The 16,645-nt window shown below is 42.5% G+C and overlaps 1 protein-coding gene and 1 pseudogene across 2 annotated transcripts in view; one reads left to right on the top strand and one right to left on the bottom strand.

Moving 5' to 3' along the window:
* The first annotated feature begins 1,621 nt into the window (after positions 1 to 1,621).
* FAM193A (family with sequence similarity 193 member A) overlaps positions 1,622 to 16,645 on the top strand; it is a 79,937-nt gene continuing 64,913 nt past the window's right edge. Inside the window, exon 1 of the mRNA XM_008066383.1 lies at positions 1,622 to 1,817. The gene's annotated coding sequence lies outside the window, so the exon portion shown is untranslated. The remainder of the gene's footprint in view (positions 1,818 to 16,645) is intronic.
* On the bottom strand, positions 6,893 to 8,719 carry LOC103268790 (annotated as a pseudogene). Its single transcript, XR_002482439.1, has one exon. The product of XR_002482439.1 is annotated as a eukaryotic peptide chain release factor subunit 1 pseudogene (transcript).

Genomic DNA, 16,645 nt, shown 5'->3' with positions numbered 1-16,645 from the left:
CAAATTAGCCAGGTGTGGTAGCGCGCGCCTGTAGTTCCAGCTACTTGGAAGGCTGAGGCGGAAGGATCGCCGGAACCCAGCAAGTCGAGGCTGCGGTGTCCAGGAGCATGCCACTGCACTCCAATCTGGGCGACAGAGTGAGACTCCAACTCAAAAAAAAAGAAAAAAGTTGTAACAAGTATATAGTTACCTAGTATCCCTTCATTTAAATGTACCATAATGTGTTTGGGTAGCTTCCAGTTTTTTATGTAAACAGTGTTAATTTCTAAGTATGCATCATCATTGTGCTCTCAATATATTATAAATGTTGTCTTTGGCTTGAAATAATCCGTATCAAAATGTCTATATTCCAGTTATTTGGGCCCACATATTGGTATATTCAGGTATTAGGAAATTGAATTTTTTCTGATAGTAACCTACATGTGCCTTCACTTCTCTCTTCATCCTTCCCTCATGGCCCCCACCAGCCTTCTCTCTCCTGAGTCACCCTCTTGCCTCATTTTCTCTTTTCAGAAATCTAGGTGTTTTTTCTCACTGTCCTCCTATATGTGTTTCTTTTGTTTCCTGTTTGTTTTCTCACTTTCCATCTTAACCATCTTTCATAATATAATATATAATATGATACAATACAAGGGGGGACCCAAAAAATTCCAGAATTATCTTTTGGAGGGTGAGCCCTTTTGTAATACACTCAGAATTTGTTCCTTCAAATCAAACAGTCAACCAACATTTTTCTCTGGAAGTTTTGAGAAGGTTGCATCACAATTTGTGGAAGAAACATCCCAAGTTGTGGCAAATAGGTGACTGGTTCTTCCACCATGACCACGTACCTGCCCACACCGTGCTGAATGTTCAGCAGTTTTTGACCAAAAACCTCATGAAGCCCTTGCCCCACCCTCCCTATTCACCCCATCTTGCCCCAAGCGACTTTTTTTTGTTTCCCCAGATGAAAAAAGTCCTCAAAGGGAAACATTTTGCCGATGTGGAAGAGGTGAAACAAAAAACAGCAGAAGCACTAAAAGACATCAAAATTGATGAGTTCAAAAACTGTTTTGAGCAGTGGAGAAAAAGCGTCTTGATAGGTGTATTGCATCACATGGAGAGTACTTTGAAAGTGACTGAAGTTTAAACATGTAAGAATAAGTACACAATTTTAAAATAAATTTCAGGGTTTTTTGGTCCCCCCTCGTATAATATAATATATAGAATACATAAAACTAAAACTACAATTATATTTCTTGAAGTGAGTCAGAGTTTTTTACTTTTTTTGACAAATCTAAATTTTATTTTTCATCAAATGTTTTGTTGTCGCTCGGTCAGTTTATTTCAATAGGGTAAAATAGTTTACAACTCCACACTTAGTAAACTGAATTGTTAGGCTATTGTGGTACTCAGGCCACAGTGGTGTTCAGTGCTAGTTTTTTTCCTTAGGAGCTGTTACTTCTTCGAACATCTCCTTTCCTTTATACCAGAGTCTGTTCTGGGTGCCTTGTACATAAGATCTATAACCCCTCACAGCAGCCCTACTGTGGTATGTAGTGACTTCTCCGTTTTTCACGTTGGGAGGTGCAATGGCAAAACAGGACAGCAGCAGCAGGTAGCACATTTCTGATCTCTGGTTCAGAGCCTTTGGGCTCTTTCTTTTGTTACAAGGTCTTCTTTCTCCTAGGCTAGGAACCACCACGCACGACACCTGCAATGAAGATACGTACAGCACCTTGTTACAGAGGTACCAGCGCTCCGAGGAAGAGCTGCGCAGAGTTGCCGAGGAGTGGCTAGAGTGCCAGAAGAGGATCGATGCCTACGTGGACGAGCAGGTAAATACACCCTGGAAAACACCCAGCCACGTGTGCATCTTCAGGCCCCACTCTGTTGAAGGTGGCATGTCAAGGCATTAGCTGCATCCTTGGGTGCCAGTAGGGAGGTTCCTGACAGAGACCCCAGTGTGTATGGGTAGACTCCTTGTATCAGCTGCCAGTTTTCCAGACGGGATGGGAAACGTGCATGATACAAGACAGCTTGGTCAGGTCCACCTCAGCCTAGGCACGCCCACTGGCACGGCACAGGCTATGCCCAGGCTCTGTGTTCCCATGAGGAAGCCTTGTAAGTTCAGGAACTGTTTACTGAGCACTCTGCTGCTCGGAGCCTATTCTCCATCTGTCCCCAACAGGGTAGAAAGGAAAGCAGACATGCACACCCGTAACTTATAAAGATGGAGGAGTACAGGTATACTTGCTGGAGATGGATCTGAAGGGAAGGTGCACTGGGCAGCCCAGGCCTCTCAGAGCAGGTGTTTAGAGCTGTGTTCCTGCCTACCCTTCTGCCTGCCTCATGCTTTAGGCCTCTTCTCTGACCACTGTACTGTGAGGAAGAGGCCTGGGGGGTCATTCTGCTCCCAACACTTTCCCTGATGTCCTGTAGTCCCTGATGGGGCTTGGGAGAGCAGTTGGTGTTTTGTTTTCTTCAAAGGGGCATATCTCTAATTCAAGTTATTGTTTGTTTTTGGAACCAGAGACTTATTCTCCAGCTGTGGTTTGTCACTGACCAGTGATTCCTTGGCCTGGGCCACTGTGGATACAGGGTGAGGCAGCTGTAAAGCTTTGCTAGAGACTTGCCCTTGGTCAAGATAGCCAGAGGGGTAGGGCACGGGGAGGTCAGAGCTGGGACGAAGCATCCAGCTGTAGTAGCACCTCTGTAGCCTCAGTCCCATGAGGACTTGAGCATCCAGGTAGCCAGCAGCTGAAGACAGCACAGCAGAAAGGGTACTAAAAACTGCTCTCTGCCACCCACGCATGCACAGTTTTCAGGAGTTTGCTGTTCTGGTAGTAGGAGTAGGGGTGGGGGCGGGTGGCAGGATGGTGGCGATCAGCCTGCTTCAGAAATGGGCAGTCTCAGCGCGGTTCCTTTGGGGTGGTGGCAGTGCAGGCCAGAGATACATTGAGGTCACTGCTCTCCTGGGATGTTCCTGATCTGGGTCCTGTGGAGGATCCTTCTGGCAGTCAACCCCAGGCTACAACCTTGGATCTGCCCCAGGAGCCCTGCCTCTTTCCTCCCTGGGTCTTAATCTTCTACCTGCAAAATGAGAGAATCACATTAGGTGATGTTTTAGTTTTATATCTGCCGTTGAAGTCTGTAATTCCAGGTAAGTTTTTTGCATGATCTTTTTAAAAAGCAGAGTTTTTAAAAATAGTTCCTTGTGTTGGGAATTGCACTGCAGGAAACTGGGGGACCTATAGAGCACATCATGCAGCTAAGTGGGGTAAGATCTCTGGTCATCAGTACTCTGTAAAGGAAAGACGTTGAGGAGAAGAAATAGAAGAGTAGGTGCCAACTTCTCTACCTGGCTGACTTTGGTCCCTAGGACTCAAAGGAATGGTGGAAAGAGGCTGATGAGGTGCTCTGGCCTTACAGGGGAACGAGGTATAAGAGACAAGAAACTACCCTAGCAGGGAGCAGAGATGGGAATGCCAGGGCTCCTGAGCCCAGGGAAGGGCCACTGCAGAGGACAGGGTTTCAAGGCTCCCAAAGAGGCTGCCCCAGAGACAGCAGGCTATTGTATTGGTTGTTGGCCTGGGGCTCCCCCCGAGTCCTATGAGTGTTTATATTCGTTATGCATGTGCAGATGGAAAAGCCATGTCTTGGTAGGTCCTGTGGAGAGTGGGTCAGAACCTGGAAGGTCATGATAGTTTGAAGTCACAAGGCAAAGCCTAAAGTCAGAACAGAGGTAGCAAATTGTCTATCAGGACAGTTTTTAGGCTGGACACTGCCAAGTGGGGAGCTTGAAGGACTTGAGGCAGCTGGCCTGAGCAGCCACAATGTAAAGGAGACATTCAGCTTGTCCCAGATAGCTCCTGGGAGTGGGATCTAGACCCCATGTGTTAGGTGTGAGAAGACATTGCAGCTCTGGGTGCATGGGGCAGAGTCCCAGCGGGCTGTTCAGAGGGATCACGGATTGTGTGGCGTGGGGATGAGTTCCCACAATGGGGAAGGTGCAGAAGAGAGTCAGCAGAAGAATTGGTAGGTGGTTGGACTAAGTGACCATGAGGGCTCCGCATCTCAGATTTCATTCCAGGGATGCAGCTGTCACTGACAGTAGGGCCAGTGGCCTCTATGCCTGAAACTCCATGTTTGTCAGGGATTTTCAGAGCACCTTCTTGGGAGTTACTGTCTGCAAGCCTTAAGTACAAACCACCCTTGCATCTCAAACAAAAACCCTCAGTGTATAAGCAGTTCCAGTCCTGGTGCTGAACAGAAATGGCTGGCCTGCCATGGAGAAGCCTGGAATCTGGAAGTTTCTCTGAATGGGACATCACCCTCTTTCTCTCCCTGCACTTGGCATTTCCTTCTCCAGGGGCTGATACCACTAGAATTGGGCATCCTGATTTATCCCTAGTTTTTCCATCATGTTGTGTCGATGTAAGCTTCTGAGATTATATATAACTGTGACATTATGGTGATTTCAGAAAAATGGTGTGATTTAAATATAATTTAGGTGAAAAAAGATGGTAGATGAACCTGTACTTAGTACTGTGCCCAGTCCAACGTGGAGAAGCCTCATTGCTCCTCCCTGGAGTTCTGGGAATGATGATGTTATCACATGTAGATGACAAAGAGGATCTTCTAAGGCCTCAGCCAGACAGGCTTGTTGGAGGCTCAGGTTGGATGTATCCACATCCTGTGGTGTTACCCTTATTTACACATGCAATGGATGCAGTAGCTACCACTCTGGTTTCAGAAATCCTTTCTTCATTTCTCCAGTTGAACCATGGCTAAACACAGAAATGCCCCAGGACAACTTTTAGGAAAAAGGGAAATTCCTTTGCTAAGACTGAAAAATCTTATAGGAATAATAATTTATTGATGTAACGTTGCCTGAAGTTATACATTCATTTAGGAATATAATATACAGTATTATCACGGCTGTTCTGGTGAAAATGGGATGTGTGTAGAAGTAATGATAGGGAGAAAATACCGTCTGTCCTAAAAAATAAAACTGAAATTGATTTCTTTTTTGTGTGTGTGTGAGAAAGGATTTATTGAGAGGACAGAAAAGCTCCCACAGTGGGATGGGACCCAAAGGGTTGCCCCTGAAATTGAGTTCTTTTAAATTGTTATATCATTTACAAAGAAAAAAACCAGTCTCATCCCTATAGCAACCAGAAGATACGTTCTTATTTCACTATCCTGTCAAGAAGTCATAAGAAATCAAGATGCCATTAATACAATTTAGGGAAATGAGCCACATTAGTAGCATTCAGAGAGTAATAGTTATTCTGGAACCATGTATGTCTATGCGTTAGCGCGCGCGTGCGTGTGTGTGTGTGTGTGTGTGTGTGTGTGTGTGTGTGAGAGAGACTTAAAGCAAGTAATGTTTATTGTCTCACAATTCTGGAGACCAGAAATTCAAAATCAAGGTGTCAGCAAGACTGTTCCCTGAAAACTCTAGGAGAAAATCTTTCCTGCCTCTTCAGCTTCTGGTGACTCTTGGTGTCACTTGACCCGTGGCCATGTCACTTCACTCCTCTGAATCCATTTGACAGGCCATTTACCTTAAAGCCCTTTTAATAGATGTTAGTTGGTTCTAATCAAGTATCATTTTTAGGAATTTTATACTAATTCAAAAGTTTCAAAATATTGACTACTTGAAAAATAATTGTCTCTATTCACAAGTAGTATGTAGGGAAAGAGTTGATAGCTTTGAAATCAGTTGTTTGCTTGCTAAGATTCATATTCATTCTTTTTTTTATTATAAAGATGCGGGGTACAATTCAGGGTTAGGTATATAAACGTTGATTATGCAGGTACCCTTGATGAGGTATGCCCCTCCCTCCCCTAGCAGTTTCTCTCAATTGCCAATCTCATCCCCTCTCCCCTCACAGTTTCCCACTATTGCCAATCGCTTTCTTATAGTATTATAATTTGTTCAAGAACCGCTTATGAGTGAGAACATATGGTACTCTGTTCTTTGCTTCTGTGATAGATCACCGAGTATGATCAACTCTAAATCCATCTAAGCTGCTGCAGAGTCCATATGTTTGTCCTTCTTTATGACTGCATAATATTCCATTGTGTATATGTACCACATTTTTTTTATCCAGTCCAGCTCTAATGGGCAACATGGTTGGTTCCATGTTTTTGCTACTATGAATAGAGCTGCAGCAAACATACATGTGCAGGCATCTTTTTTGTAGAATGATATGAGTTCCTCTGGATATATGCCCAATAAGGGAATTGCTGGGTCATATGGAAGGTCTATTTCTAGTTCTTTTTTCTTTTTCCACTTAAATTTCATGTTTTATTTCTCCCAATCTCAGCAATAGCACAGAAGCCCCACCATATCCATCCCAAATTGGTTTCTAGTCGGTTAAGATGATGGGGACCCTTGTCAAAACAACTGATACCAAGAACTCCCAAACACCAGGCACACATGCATCTGTCAAACAGATGGAAGTACACAGTGCACTGGCCCAGATGCTTCACAAGTCAGTTTACTTTGCAATGCAAATGCATCCTTAAAAGTGCCAGTCTCAGCGATGGCAGGAGAAGGGGTAGTGTGAGGGAGTGAAGTTGAAATTGCCTCCTGGCCGGGCTCGGTGACTCAACCTGTTATCCCAGCACTTTGGAAGGCCGGGGTGAGTGGATTGCCTGAGTCCACGGGTTCGAGACCCGCCTGGGCAACTTGACAAGATCTTATCTCTACAACAAATCAAAAATTAGCCTGGCGTGGTAGCGCGTGCCTGTAGTTCCAGCTACTTGGAAGGCTGAGGCGGAAGGATCGCTGGAGCCCAGCAGGTCGAGGCTGCGGTGGCCGGGAGTGCCCATTGCACTCCAGTCTGGGTGACAGAGTGAGACTCCAACTCAAAGAAAGAAAAAAAAAAAGAAATTACCTCCTATTAGCTCACCCTTTCAACATTAAACAGAAGCCAAGAGAAATGGCTCCAACATTTCACCACATATATTTCTTCTTATGCAGTCTAAGCTGAGAATGCCATGTAAATGGGTCACTGCACAATGCAGCAATTTAGTTTTTCCCCAATCGAAATAAGAAACCAGTATGATCTCACTTCTATTAACTTTTGAAGGTTTACAGCAAAGTATTTTTGCTCCTATGTATGAAGGTTAAAAAAATCTTTTTTTTCCATAAAATACAAGAGCAACCAATTTCACCGAGTAAAAGTAAAAACTGGGATTCTTTTTTAAATTAGTCCAAAGTGGCATTTAGGAACTTAGTTGTAGGCTGCTGTGCTGACACCATGACAAACCAAAGTGTAGGGTGGGATCTGGTTTTGTTTCTGTTTTCTTTTCAATATCCAGTGCTCATGGATTAAGTTCTGGAAGTGTTCCAGTTGTAAGGCAGGGATCTGTTTGGATTCCACCGTGGTTATGCTCCTTGGGTTAGATGCTGGAGGGTGAGGCACGTTTTGCCGGACCCATGTCGACTGCCTGGTCGTCTTCAAGGTCAAAAAAGTCATCATCTCCTCCTTGGTACTCCATTCCCTGGAAATCTGCTCGGTACTGCAAGATACCTCCAGTTCCACCAAATCCTTTCACAAACTGGGATCCTTCTTGTGTCTTATCTGTGACAATTTCCAACGTGGCTCCAAATTTTTTATAGTTGTTAGCAAACCATTCCAACAGGGGCATACCCTCAATAAGCTCATGTTCTTGTCCGGTCTCTTTGTCTGTAAAATGAGATTTATCCTTTTCTTGTTCTGGAGTTAGATAGAGAATTTTCTCCTCTTCTGTGCCTTGGCAATGAAGAACATATCTCATTATATCCAGATTTTCATAGACTGTTAGAATCTCTACAGCTCCCATTTCCAAATCCTTTAGTGTATCTTCAACGCCAAAACAGTACTTGCCTGTGTCCTGGCTGATTTCATCAAAGTATTGTCCTATTAATTTCTTCTCTTGAATGAATTTCATGTTGGAGAGGACTTCAGTAGATAACTCAATAGCTTGGTTGAATCCATTTTCACTACCATAGGATATATCAACTAATTTTAACTTTTGATTGCAACCTCTGATCAAACATATCAGATTGACTTAGTTCAGTTTTAAAGTCGGCTGATCCAGCTAAAACGAGACCAGCCACATTCACTTTGTCCCCAGAAATAAACAGCTGCATAGCAGTCTCTGCTACTTTCCGACATAGTTATGTCGCTTTTCCATTCTCAAACGGGTAAAACGCAAGGTTGACTGACCTCCTTTACCGTGTTTCTTTGGGAGATCCACAGTGAATTTATGCAGAACTTCTCGTGTATTTCCTTGGAGTGTACCAAAAAGTGCACCACTACCATCTATTACAATGATGCCAAACTTACTATCATCTGAAAGTAGTGCTATGAGAGCCTCTATATGGAATTGGTTGTCACACAAATACAGTGACGTATTAATTGGTTTGAAAGGTTCAAAGTCAATTTTGACTTTCTTTTCCTTTCCTTCTTCAGTTACAATTGTTCCACCAGACCATTTGGAGGTACTTTGTTATAAAGTTTGAGTCTTTGTTGTACCGATGTAATGACTCCAGGACTGAAAGGCAGTTTATTTGTGACTTAATGTTAGATGCAGTTTCAAATTCATCTGCTAACATTTTTGCCACTCATGAAATCTGGTCTTTGGGAGGAATGATCAATGATATGCTGGTGCCATTGCTGCTGTCCGTCTCCAAGCTCTTAATGAGCTTTTTGATCTTCCAGATCTCCACGTTCCTGTCGGCAGCACTGGAGTCGCTATTTCTAGTTCTTTCAGAAACCGCCTCACTATCTTCCAGAGAGATTGCCCTAGTTTGCATTCCCATCAGCAGTGTAGAAGTGTTCCTTTTTCTCTGCTTCCTCACTGGCATCTGTTGTTGTTTGTTTTATTAATGATGGCCATTCTAACTGGGGTTAGGTTTTGATTTGCATTTCTCTGATGATGAGTGAGACTGAGCACTTTTTCATGTGTCTGTTGGCTTCCCATATATCTTCTTTTGAGAAGTGTCGATTCATGTCTTTTGCCCACTATTTAATGGGGCTGTTTGTTTTTTTCCTTTCAGCATGTTTGAGTTCCTTGTAGATCCTAGGTGTTAGGCCTTTGACAGATATACAATTGGCAAATATTTTTTCCCATTCTGTGGGTTGTCTCCCTGCTCTGTTGATTGTTTCTTTTGCTTTGCAGAATCTCATGATTTTGATGAGGTCCCACTTGTCTATCTTATTTCTTTTTTTTTTTTTTTTGAATTGGAGTCTCACTCTGTCACCCAGACTGGAGTATAGTGGCCGCTTCCGGCCACCGCAGCCTCAACCTGCTGGGCTCCGGCGATCCTTCCGCCTCAACCTTCCAAGTAGCTGGAACTACAGGTGTGCGCTACCACACCCAGCTAATTTTTTTTTATTTATTGTAGAGATGAGGTCTCATCAAGTTGCCCATGCGGGTCTCGAACCCGCGGGCTCAGGCAGTCTACTCACCTCAGCCTCCCAAAGTGCTAGGATTGCAGGCTGAGCCACCGAGCCCAGCTTATCTTAAGGTATGGGCATTTAAGGTGCTGAATAGGAATTGTTTGTCACTTCCAATTTCTGTAAGGGTGTCTCCTGCGTTTTCTAAGATTTTTTTTTTTTTTTGAGTTGGAGTCTCACTCTGTCACCCAGACTGGAGTGCAGTGGCCGCTCCCGGCCACCGCAGCCTCGACCTGCTGGGCTCCAGTGATCCTTCCGCCTCAGCCTTCCGAGTAGCTAGAACTACAGGCACGCGCTACCACGCCCAGCTAATTTTAAGATTCTTATAGTTTGAGGTTTTACATTTAGGTCTTCGATCCATTTAGAGTTAATTTTTTGTGTATGGTGATAGGTAGGGATCCTGTTTCAATCTTCTGCATGTGATCAGCCAGTTTTCCCAGCACCATTTACTGAATAGGTTCTTCTCTCTCCAGTGGTTGTTGTTGGAGGCTTTGTCAAAGATGAGTTGGTTGGGAAATTGAGGCTTTGCTTCCAGAATCTCTATCCTGTTCCGTTGGTCTATGTGCCTGTGTTCTTGTACCAATACCAGGCTGTTTTGATTACTGTAACCTCATAGTAAAGTTTGAAGTCTGGAAGTGTAATACCTCTTGCTTTGTTCCTTTTGCTAAGGATAGTTTTGGCTACTCCTGGTCGTTTATGTTTTCATATGAATTTCTGTATTGTCATTTCCAGGTCTGAGAAGAATGATGTTGGTAACTTAATGTGTATTGCGTTGAATCTGTAGATTGCCTTTGGTAGGATGGACATCTTAACAGTCTTGATTCTTTCTATCCATGAGCATGGAATATTTTTCCATTTGTTTGTGTCTTGAATTTCTTTGAGCAGTGTTTTGAAGTTCTCATTGTAAAGGTCTTTCATTTCTCTGGTTAGGAAGATGCCGAGGTATTTCTTTTTTGTGTGTGTGGCTATTGTGAATGGGATTGTGTTTTTAATTTGGGTCTCTGCCTGCTTGTTGTTGGTGTACAGGAGTGCGACTGCGTTTATTTTGTACCCTGAAACTTTGCCAAAGTCCTTTATCAGTGAAAGCAGGTTTTTGACAGATTCTCTTGGATTCTCAAGGTACAGGATCATATCATCAGCCAAGAGGAATAACTTGACTTCCTCTTTTCCTATTTGGATACCCTGGATTTCCTTCTCTTGTTTAATTGCCCGAGCTAGGACTTCCAACACAATGTTGAACAAGAGGGATGAGAGTAGGCAACCTTGTCTTGTTCCAGTTTTTAGGGGAAATATTTCCAGTTTCTGTCCATTTAGCAATATGCTAGCTGTGGGTTTATCATAGATGGTACTTACTATTTTGAGGTATGTTCCTTCTATCCCTAGGTGTTTGAGGGTTTTAATCAAGAAGCGATGCTGGATTTTATCAAAAGCTTTTTCTGCATCTGATGATATAGTCATGTGGTTCTTGTTTTTACATCTATTGATGTATTTAATGACATTTTTGGTCTTGTGAATGTTGAACCAGCCCTGCATCCTGGGGATTGAAGCCTTCTTGGTCATGGTGGATGATTTTTGAGATGTGTTTTTGGATCTGATTTGCTAGAATCTTGTTGAGGATTTTTGTATCTATGTTCATAAGGGATATTGGCCTGTAGTTCTTTTTTTGTTGAATCTTTACCTGGTTTGGGTGTCAGTGTGATGTTAGCTTTGTAAAATGATTTGGGGAGAATTCCATCTTTCACAATTGCCTGGAATACTTTCAAAAGGATTGGTATCAGCTCCTCCTTGTATGTTTTGTAGAATTCTGCTGGAAAGCCATCTGGTCATTCATTCTTTGTTATTTGTAACCTGCAGGTAACCAGATTTGTTTTCTCTCAAAAATTAATTATTTTTTTTGAGACAGTCTCTCACTCTGTCATCCAGACTGGAGTGCAGTTGTGGGATCATAGCTCACTGCAGCTTCAACCTCCTGGGCTCAAGTGATCTACCCACCTCAACCTTCCCAGTTGCTAGGACTACAGGCACACGCCACCATGCCTGGCTTTTTTTTTTGGTAGAGATGAGATTTCGCTGTTTCCCAGGTTGATCTCAAACTCCCAGGCTCAAGCAGTTCTCCTGTCTCAGCTTTCTAAAGTGCTAGAATTATAGACATGAGCCACAAAAAGCCAAAAAAACCACAGCCAGCCAAAAAATTAATTTACCCCAGAGGATGTGAGGAGAGGGTCAAAGAAGAGATTTTTATTTATGCTGTTATTTATCAAACAATTCTTTTGAGCTCTGTACTAAGATTTTAAAATGTAACTGCTTTCCTAATCTTTAGCTCATTTACAATTATTTTTTAAACTTGTTATAATAATAGCTACTTGTAAAGAAAAATGTTTTTCCTTAAAACTGCAGGCATATATAATGAAAAGAGAGAATTGGCACCAATATTGAATCTTCCCTTACAAGAATATGGTTATGTCACCCTATGCTAGGTTGGTTTTGGTATCTTGTTTTATGATTTTATGGTTTGTTCATTTTGCACCCATTTCACACCTATATTTTATAGTTTAGGGCCCGTTATGAGTGGTATCTTAGTGGAGAAATAAATGTTCTAAAGAATTAATGCTGGCTGGGCCCAGTGGCTCACACCTACAATCCCAGCACTTTGGGAGGCTGAGTGAGAGAATTGCCTGAGTCCACGGGTTTGAGACCAGCCTGGGCAACTTGATGAGACCTCATCTCTACAACATATCCAAAAAAAATTAGCCAGGCATGGTGGCGTGCACCTGTAGTTCCAGCTACTTGGAAGACTGAGGTGGAAGAATCACCTGAGCCCAACAGGTCAAGGCTGCAGTGGCTGTGAGCGTGCTACTGCACTCCAGCCTGACGGACAGAGTGAGATTCCAACTCAAAAAAAAAATAAAAATAAAAAGAGTTAATGCTTGCTGGTAAATAGGAAAGCAGGGTACCTTTACCCAGTCATCTCACCAAACTCTAATTAACTCTATAGTTTTTGAATTGATTGTCTTGACTTTAGAAGATTATGGTATCTTCTACAAATAGTGATAGTTTTGTCTCATCTTTTCCAGCATTTGAATTTTTCTTTGCCTTTTGTTAGGACCCTCAGACCAGTGCCAGCAAGAACATTGGTAATGGCTCCCTGGTCCAGTCCTGGCCATGGGATGCTTTAGATGTTTTATCTTGAAGTCTGATGCTTGCTGTACAAACTTTTGATACTTTCTAGCAAATTAAAGTTTACTTTTATCTAGTTTATTTGGTTATCTTTTTTGTTTTGTTTTATTTTGTTTTTTGTGTCAGGGTCTCACTCTGTTTCCCATGATGGAGTGCAGTGGGAATGCAGTGGCATGATCATGGCTCACTGCAGCCTCCAACTCCTGGGCTTAAGCAGTTCTCCCACCTCAGCCTCCCGAGTAGCTAGTACTATAGGCACATGCCACCGTGTCTGACTATTTATTTTTTGTAGAGACAGGGTCTTGCTTTGTTGCTTAGGCTGGTCTCAAACTCCTGGGCTCAAGTAACCTCCCATCTTGACCTCCCAAAGTGTTGAGATTACAGATATGAACTATTGCTCCTGGCCTATTCAGGTTATCATTTTAAAAGAAAACAGGAATGGATGTCAAATTTGATTGTATAGTTTTTCCTTTATCTCTTTCTATATGAATTTAAAAGATTAAGTTTCCTAATTTTGAGGTATTCTTATATTCCTGGGATAAAATTCCACCAGATCGTGATATGTTATCATTTATTCTTTATTAGATTTTATTAGCTGATATTTGATTTAGGACTCGTATGTTTATATTCTGAGGTATAATTGAGTTGAGTATACAGGTATAATTGACTTTGAGATCTTGTCTGTTTTTGTATAAAGGTTACATTAACTTTATAGAACAAATTAAGAAACTGTGTTTTTTCCAACTTTTCGGAATAGTTTTAATGTTCTAGTCTATGAAGGATTTGATAGAACCTAGCATAAAACTTTGGGGCCTGATTGATTTCTTATGGGGACGAAGAACAAGAAAGGTTCTCTTCTACTTCTTGAGTCAGTTTAACAAATTGATTTTTGCTAAGAAAATTATCCACATCATTTAGATAAAGGGTCATAAACTCATGCCTACAGGGCTAGGGAAGATCAAGTAAATGGGTGACATGGAACGATTGCAGAATTTTCTCACACTTCAACCAAGCACTTTCCATAGTATTCTCAGTCAGGGGAGGCTTTGTATAGGTAGTGAAGGGCCATACATACATGTCTGTGTGTGTGTGCTGGGCATACAAGTTCTCTGTTAGTGGCAGTCCCCACTTGGTTCCAGCTGTCCTCTCATAAGGCCACCAGAACTGCTAAATTGTCAAAAAGCCGGAAATCTGAGTTGTTATCTGGAATCTTGAAAATTTTAAAATGTCAGCCCAGCTTTTAAAAAGCATTGTGCAGGTCCAGTGAAATAACCTGTGAATCACTTGTTTGCAACTCTTCTTTAGCTTTTAAAAAGTATGTATTTGTACAGATATTTTTTTTCTCATGGTTTAAAAAAATCTCCTTCATATGTATCTATGTCCTTCCTTGTTCCTGATATCTTTGTTACCTTTTTGCTCAACCTTAGGAGAAGTTTGGAGAACCAACTTTTGGTTTTATTGATCACATTTCCTTGTATCTTTTCTCAGTAATATCTCCTTTTACCTTTATTTCCTTCCTATTTTATTAGTTTTATTTAGCTTCTTAAGTTGAACACTTATTTTTCAGTCTTCTGCGTATTTAGGTACATCTTATAAGATTTGATTTGTGGGGCGTTCATTGTCAATTATTTCTAAATAGACTGTAATTTCAACTTTGATTTCTTCCCTGGCAGCTTTTTTTTGTTTTGTTTTGTTTTGTTTTGTTTTGAGTTGGAGTCTCACTCTGTTGTCCAGACTGGAGTGCAGTGGCCGCTCTCGGCCACCGCAGCCTTGACTTGCTGGGCTCCCGCAATCCTTCCACCTCAGCCCTCCAGTAGTTGGAACTACAGGCACGCGCTACCATGCCTGGCTAATTTTTTGTAGAGATGAGGTCTCGCCAAGTTGCCCAGGCGGGTCTCGAACCCACGGGCTCAGGCAATCCACTCACCTCAACCTCCCAAGGCGCGCGATTACAGGCTGAGCCACCAAGCCCGGCTCTTCCCTGGCAGTTTAAACAATGTTTAAAAATTTCAGGTGCATGAATCTTGTTGGGTATTTTTAAAATTTTGTTTTGTTTTTGAGTTGAAGTCTCACTCTCGCCCAGACTGGAATGCAGTGACATACTTCCGGCCACTGCAGCCTCGACCTGCTGGACTCCGGCGATCCTTCTGCCTCAGCCTTGCAAGTAGCTGGAACTACAGGCATGCACTATCACGTCTGGCTAATTTTTGATTTATTGTAGAGACAGAGGTCTCACCAAGTTACCTGGGTGGGTCTCGAATCCGTGGGCTCAGGCAGTCCACTCGCCTCAGCCTCCCAAAGTCCTGGAATTGCAGGCTCTGCCACCGAGCCCAGCTTGAATCTTGTTGTTTTATGCAACCATTCTTCATTTATTTTAGAGGGTTTCTTGGTGGTATTTTCTTGCCTATAGGATTAGACGTATTTCTGCAGTCCCTAATTTTCTTCTAACATTTTGGAAGACATATACCTCACTTTTATTTTGTAGTCATTTATTGTAAATTTTCTTTTTATTTATTTTGAGTTGGAGTCTCACTCGTCACCCAGGCTGGAGTGCAGTGGCACACTCACAGCCACCCCAGCCTCAAACTGCTGGACTCTGGTGATCCTTCCACTTCAGCCTTCCAAGTAGCCGAAACTGCAGGTGCTCATTACTACGCTCAGCTATTTTTCTGATTTATTGTAGAAATGAGGTCTTGCCAAGTTGCCTGGACTGGTCTCAACCCGCGGGTTCAGGCAGTCCATTCGTCTTGGCCTCCCAAAGTGCTGGGATTACAGGCTGAGCAACCGAGCCCGGTCTATAAGTTTTAAATAATGATATAAACACTAAGATTTAATCACTTCATAGTTTACCTCTCTCAAATAAAACAGTGCCTTGAGTCCATTCTTTATTCCCTGTTCCCCTCAACTTTTACTTTTTAACTGTGGTAGAATATATATAACATGAAATTTACCACCTTAGCCATTTTCAAGTATACAATTCAGTGCACTAAGTGCGTTCATGTTGTTCAACCATCACCACCATTCATCTCCAGAACTTTTTTATCTTACCAAACTGAAGCTCTTTCCCCATTAAATACTAACTCCTCACCCCTCTTCCCTCAGCCCTTGGGACCCATGATTCTACTTCCTGTCTCTGTGTATTTGATTACTCTAGGAACCTCCCATGAATGGAATCACAGTGTTTGTCCCCTTGTGTTTGGCTTGTTTCACTCAGCATGATGTTTCCAAGACTCAGCTGAATTGTTTCAGTGTACCTGTTAATAGGTCTTCCTCTCCTGTGGTCTGAGCTTATCACACAGCAGAATTGGAGTGCCTTCATCTTTTTTATTATAACACGTTTAGGGCACAAAAGGGACATTCAGTACATATTGAATGTTCATTCACTGTATTGGTAGATTTTGCTAGAATATCTTTATTTATCTTTTTTTGTTTGTTTTTGAGCCAAAGTCTCACTCTGTGGCCAGGCTAGAACACAGTGGCATGCTCACAGCCACCGCAGCCTCTACCTGCTGGGCTTAAGTGATCCTTCCGCCTCAGCCTTCCAGGTAGCTGGAACTACAGGCATGTGCCATCACGCCCAGCTAATTTTTTTGATTTATTGTACAGATGAGGTCTCACCAAGTTGCCCAGTCTGCTCTCAAAGCCCTGGGCTCAGGCAATCTTCTCACCTCTGCCTCCCAAAATATAATTTCTCCTTTTAATGTTTACTCATCTCTATGTGTTTTTCTTTCTTTCTTTTCTTTTTTTAATTTAATGTGTTTTAATAGCAAACTTACAGAAACAGCACAGAAGACAGACAACATTAAAAATGTGTACTTGCCGGTGCGGTGGCTCACGCCTGCAGTCCCAGCACTTTGGGAGGCAGAGGCAAGAGGATTGCCTACGCCCACGGGTTCGAGACTAGGCTGGGAGCATGGTGAAACTTCATCTCTCCAGTAAATTTTTTAAAAATTAGCTGGGCGTGGTGGTGCATGCCTATAGTTCCAGGTACTTTTAAGGCTAAAGTGAAAACATCACCTGAGCCCAGTAGG

The sequence above is a fragment of the Carlito syrichta genome, unplaced genomic scaffold (assembly GCF_000164805.1).
Source record: "Carlito syrichta isolate Samal-C Ts95f unplaced genomic scaffold, Tarsius_syrichta-2.0.1 Scaffold308899, whole genome shotgun sequence".
NCBI lineage: Eukaryota > Metazoa > Chordata > Mammalia > Primates > Tarsiidae > Carlito > Carlito syrichta.
This window is presented reverse-complemented; position numbering and strand designations above follow the sequence as displayed.